The 6,066-nt window shown below is 39.0% G+C and overlaps 1 pseudogene; it reads left to right on the forward strand.

Annotated features, from left to right (window-relative positions):
- Positions 1-1,093: 1,093 nt before the first annotated feature.
- On the forward strand, positions 1,094-5,917 carry LOC115973919 (annotated as a pseudogene).
- Positions 5,918-6,066: the final 149 nt, after the last annotated feature.

Below are 6,066 nucleotides of genomic sequence, written 5' to 3' on the forward strand. Positions count from 1 at the left end.
GTCAAGCCTAAGAATTGGCATGAAATATTTTGGGTCTATGTAAAAAACGTTATTCTAGGTTTAGGTGATTTATTTCTTTATTTTTAGGTGCATGTAATGCTTTTTAGGTAAAACTTTATTCCTAATATGGTTAGGTATCAATTAGGAGTTATTTTAGAATATATTTTCTTGTCTGTCAAGTTTTAAGGAGCCTTTAAATAGTCATCTAAGTCTGTAAACGTTTTTCAGAGATTATTGATAAAACTTGTGAGGTTTATTCTCTTTGGTTCATTAAAGAACCACTCGAACTTATCGGGAATTCCCGTGGCGTTCATCTCGACTTATCAAACGGAGTTTCCACCATCATTTGTGGCGTCTTCCTTATATTGAGGTTCTTGTTTGTCATAAACAACGGGTCGAGGTCTCCCATTTGAATCTGTCCATAGAACGATCTTGGGTTCCCTTTCGTTGTTGGGTCTCGTTATTCTTGACGGGGTTCACATCATTTGGTATCAGAGTAAGGTTTCTAGTTCAGGTTTGCCTATCCTTTAACATATTTATCTCTTCTTAGCCGAATTTCCTTTACCCTATCTGTTTAATCTTTGTTTGTCTTGTTGATGTCTAAACTATTGGTCTGGTCTCACATCTCTTAGTTATTTCGAAATCTTATTTCATTATTCTCAAAAGCTAGTTGCTGATCAAAAAAAAAAAAAAAAAAAAAAGAGAGAGACTCGAAGAAGAAGACAAAAAGGAGTCTGATTAAAAAAAAAAAAAATTCACTATTTTGTGCTTCCAAAATTCCAAAACTACCATATTCCTTCTAATTCTAATATGAAAATTTCCATATTCCTTACATTCAAATCTAAGATTCCTTGATTAGTTCTTGGTGAATTGTTGCTGGAAATTTTGAGTTGTTTGTCTAGTTTCAAAAGAACTGAAAGAGAATTATCGAGTGGAAAAAGGCAACAGTGGTGAGAACATCAGAGGGTAAAAACCATATTATTTTGAATGAAACACGAGTGGAGAGTGATCCACATTCTTGAGTGTAAACATGTAAGGGAGTGATTCGTGAGGTTCCTTTTTTTTTTCTTCTAACCTTTGTTTTGTAGCAATCATGTCTCACGATAGTGGTAAGAGCATTGCCGAAGATGATACAAAATTGGCTGATCCGAAAATGTTTTTGGAGGCTATGATGAGTGAGATGAGGCATGTGATGAAGATGGAGATGGCACAGGTTCACGAACAGATAGATCAGATGGAGAATAGACGTGAGGAGCAACCATAAAATGGTCGTAATTTGCGTAAAAGGGAAAGAGTTCCACCGAGGGAGGAGGATGAAGAGCGTTATGGGTTTGGTTTTGATGAAGAAGAAGATCGGGATTCCATTGTTAGCAATAGGAGACTTGGAGGAAGATTTAGAGAAGCTAGGAATCGCGAAGATAACAACTTGGGTGGTATTAAGATGAAGATTCCGTCCTTTCAAGGTAGGTCTGATCCTGAGGCATATCTTGAGTGGGAGAAGAAGATGGAGTTTGTGTTTGATTGCCACAATTACTCCGAGACAAAGAAGGTAAAATTAGCCGTGCTTGAATTTTCTGAATATGCTATTACTTGGTGGAATCAGCTTGTGATAAACATGAGGCGGAATAGAGAACACCCAATAGACACATGGGAGGAGATGAAAGTAGTGATGAGAAAGCGATTCGTTCCAAGTTACTACTACCGAGAGTTGTACAAAAAGCTACAAGGTCTTAGACAAGGGAGTCGAAGCGTAGAGGACTATTATAAGGAGATGAAGATTGCTATGATCCTCGCTAATGTAGAGGAGGATCGGGAGGCTACAATGGCTAGATTTTTACTTGGTTTAAACCGGGAGATCCATGATAAGGTAGAGATGCAGCATTATGTGGAATTGGAAGATATGGTGCATATGGCTATCAAAGTGGAACAACAACTCAAGAGAGGGAATGGGACATGGGCAGGCCATAACTCTAGTTCTACCTCTTGGAAATCGAGTCATGCTAAGCCGCTGGACAAGTCACAAACGCCCAAACTCAAACCCAAGTCCACGACCACCAACCACGTTCCTCAAGGTAAAACCGAAGCCTCTACCTGTAGGAATCGTGATATTAAATGTTTTAGATGTCAAGGCAGGGGCCACATGGCAAGCCAATGTCCAAACAAGCAAGTCATGGTGTTGCAAGCCAATGGTGAAATTGTGACCGATGATGAAGATTCCGACACCAACAACATGCCGCCATTAGAGGATGTTTCCGAGGAGGAGTATTTAGCCCTTGGCGCATTGACATTGGTGGCGAGGAGAGCATTGAGCTTGCAGCAAAAGGAGTTGATGAAATACAGTGGGAGAATATCTTTCACACCAGGTGCTATGTTAAAGACAAGGTATGTAGTGTGATTATTGATGGTGGTAGTTGTACTAATGTTGCAAACGTAATTATGGTGGAGAAATTGGGATTGCCCATGGTAAAGCATCCTAGACTGTACAAGTTGCAATGGCTAAATGATAGTGGTGAGATCAGGGTGAACAAGCAAGTGTTAGTTGCATTTCGAATCAGTAAATACGAAGATGAAGTGTTGTGTGATGTAATACCGATGCAAGCGGGACACTTATTACTAGGGCGTCCATGGCAGTTTGATAGGCAAGTGAAGCATGATGGCTTTACGAACAAGTACTCTTTTGTACTTAATCAACGATCAATCACTCTTGTACCATTGACACTGCAGCAAGTATACGAGGATTAAGTAAGATTACAAAAGGAGAGTGATCAAAAGAAAGAGAGTGAGCAAAAGAAAAAGAGTGAAAATCAGAGAGAAGCCGAGAAAAATGAGGGAGAAAAAGAAAATTAAAGTTCGGCCCTTGAGAGAAAATCAGAGAGAAAACAACAGAATTTCTATGCAAAAGTGAGTGAGATCAAGCGAGCAATGTTTTCAAATAAGCCGGTGATTGTACTTTTGTACAAAGAGGCACTTTTAAACACTAATGAACTTGACCTTAATTTGCCTAGTTCTATTGTTTCTCTTTTGCAGGAGTACGAGGATGTCTTCCCCGAGGAAACACCACATGGGTTACCTCCAAACCGAGGGATTGAACATCAAATTGATTTTGTTCCCGGTACAACCATTCCAAATTGACCAGCTTATAGGAGCAATCCCAAGGAGACAAAGGAGCTTCAACGACAAGTAAGTGAATTGTTGGAGAAAGGGCACGTGAGGGAGAGCATGAGCCCATGTGTAGTTCCGGTCTTACTTGTACCTAAGAAGGATGGGACGTGGAGAATATGCGTTGATTGCCAAGCCATCAATAACATAACGGTAAAGTATCGTCATCCTATCCAACGCTTAGATGATATGTTAGATGAGTTGCATGGTTCTTGCATATTTTCTAAGATTGATTTACAAAGTGGTTATCATAAAATTAGGATAAAAGAAGGAGATGAATGGAAAACCGCCTTTAAAACAAAATATGGTTTGTATGAATGGTTAGTTATGCCTTTTGGTTTGACTAATGCTCTGAGCACCTTTATGAGACTTATGAACCATGTTTTGTGTGCATTTATAGGCAGATTTGTTGTTGTCTATTTTGATGATATACTCATTTATAGCAAAAACATAGACGATCATGTAGTACATTTGAAATCCGTTTTAGATGTGCTAAGGAAAGAAAGGTTGTTTGCTAATTTAAAGAAGTGCACTTTTTTTCACCGATAAGCTTGTATTTTTGGGATTTGTTGTTAGTGCACAAGGTATACAGGTTGATGAAGAGAAGGTACGTGCAATCCAAGATTGACCGAGTCCCACAAGTGTAGGTAATGTTCGTAGTTTTTATGGACTTGCTAGTTTCTACTAACGGTTCGTGAAGGAGTTCAGTAGCTTAGCCGCACCGCTTACTGAAGTGATCAAGAAGAACGTTGGATTTCGGTGGGGAGAAGAACAAGAGAAGGCATTTCAATTAATCAAAGAGAAGTTGACTAACGCATCTTTGTTGTCTTTATCAAACTTTTTTAAAACGTTTGAAATTGAATGTGATGCTTTAGGTATTGGTATAGGCGCCGTTCTTATGCAAGAAGGACGACTAATTGCTTATTTTAGCGAGAAATTCAACGGGGCAGCCTTAAACTACCCAACTTATGACAATGAGTTGTATGCATTGGTTCGGGTTTTAGAGACGTGGCATCACTACCTATGGCCTAAGGAGTTCGTGATTCACACCAATCATGAGTCTTTGAAACACTTGAAGGGCCAACACAAGCTAAACAAAAGGCATGAGCGATGGGTGGAGTTCATAGAGACGTTTCCATACGTCATTTGGTACAAGCAAGGTAAGGAGAATGTAGTTGCCGATGCACTTTCTCGCAGGTATGCCTTACTCTCCACACTTGATGCAAAATTGCTTGGTTTTGAACACATTAAAAAATTATATGCTGAAGACCACAAATTTTGTGAGGAATATCGAGCTTGTGAGAAAATCACCTCTGGTAAGTTCTTTAAGCTTGATGGATTCCTATTTCGAGAAAATAAGTTATGCGTACCTAATTGTTCTATGAGGGAGTTATTAGTGCAGGAATCACATGGTGGGGGATTAATGGGACATTTTGGAGTTGCAAAGACTTTAGCTATTTTGCAGGAACACTTCTATTAGCCTCACATGAAACGAGATGTCGAACAGATTTGTGGTAGATGTGTCACATGTAGGCAAGCTAAATCCAAAGTGCAGCCCAACAGTTTGTATACTCCTTTACCAATTCCTAGTGAGCCTTGGATTGATATTTCAATGGATTTTGTGTTAGGATTGCCTAGGACTAAACGTGGAAGAGATTCAATTTTTGTGGTCGTGGATAGATTTTCTAAAATTTTTGTGGTCGTGGATAGATTTTCTAAAATGGCACATTTTATTCCATGTCACAAAACGGATGACGCTTCACATGTTGCTGATTTGTTCTTTAGAGAGATTGTGAGATTACATGGCATGCCTAGGACAATTGTTTCGGATAGAGATGCTAAGTTCTTGAGCTATTTTTGGAAGACTTTGTGGTGTAAGCTAGGTACTAAGTTATTGTTTTCCACTACTTGTCATCCACAAACTGATGGTCAAACTGAAATAGTAAATAGGACTTTGTCTACTCTATTGAGGGCAATCATTAGAAAGAACATCAAAACATGGGAAGAATGTTTACCACATGTTGAGTTTGCATATAATAGAGCTGTTCATTCTGCTACCAAATTTTCGCCATTTGAAATTGTGTATAGGTTTAATCCTTTAACTCCATTGGATTTATCTCATTTACCTTTGACGGAGCACGTTAATTTAGATGGCAAAAAGAAAGCTGATTTTGTGAAGCAGATTCATGAGAAAGCAAGACTCAACATTGAGCAAAGAACAGAGCAATATGCCACACAAGCCAACAAGGGACGTCGCAAACTGGTTTTTGAACCCGGAGATTGGGTTTGGCTGCATATGAGAAAAGAAAGATTCCCAGCGAAAAGATGTTCTAAATTGCTCCCAAGAGGAGATGGTCCCTTCCAAGTCCTCGAGCATATCAATGACAACGCTTACAAGCTAGATTTACCTGGTAAGTACGATGTAAGTGCCACTTTTAATGTTACTGATTTGAGTCCTTTTGATGTAGGTGATGATTTGAGGGCAAATCCTTTTCAAAAGGAGGGGAATGATGGAGATCAAGGCACCGCTTCGAAGAATCTCGTTCAAGTACCAATTGGGCTGGTTACAAGAGCACGAGCAAAGAAGTTCAAGGATGTACTCAACGGAATCATCCAAGAGTTATGGGTTCAAGCAAACTCATGGAGGCCCATTGAGCATGATCCATGTGGGCAACAAAAATATCGTCACCTTGATTCAAGTTCTAGAAGGATCCGGTCAAGCCTAAGAATTGGCATGAAATATTTTGGGTCTATGTAAAAAACGTTATTCTAGGTTTAGTTGATTTATGTCCTTGTTTTTAGGTGCATTTAATACTTTTTAGGTCAAACTTTATTCCTAATATGGTTAGGTATCAATTAGGAGTTATTTTAGAATATATTTTCTTGTCTGTCAAGTTTTAAGGAGCC

Source organism: Quercus lobata, chromosome 2, assembly GCF_001633185.2.
Source record: "Quercus lobata isolate SW786 chromosome 2, ValleyOak3.0 Primary Assembly, whole genome shotgun sequence".
Classification (NCBI taxonomy): Eukaryota; Viridiplantae; Streptophyta; class Magnoliopsida; order Fagales; family Fagaceae; genus Quercus; species Quercus lobata.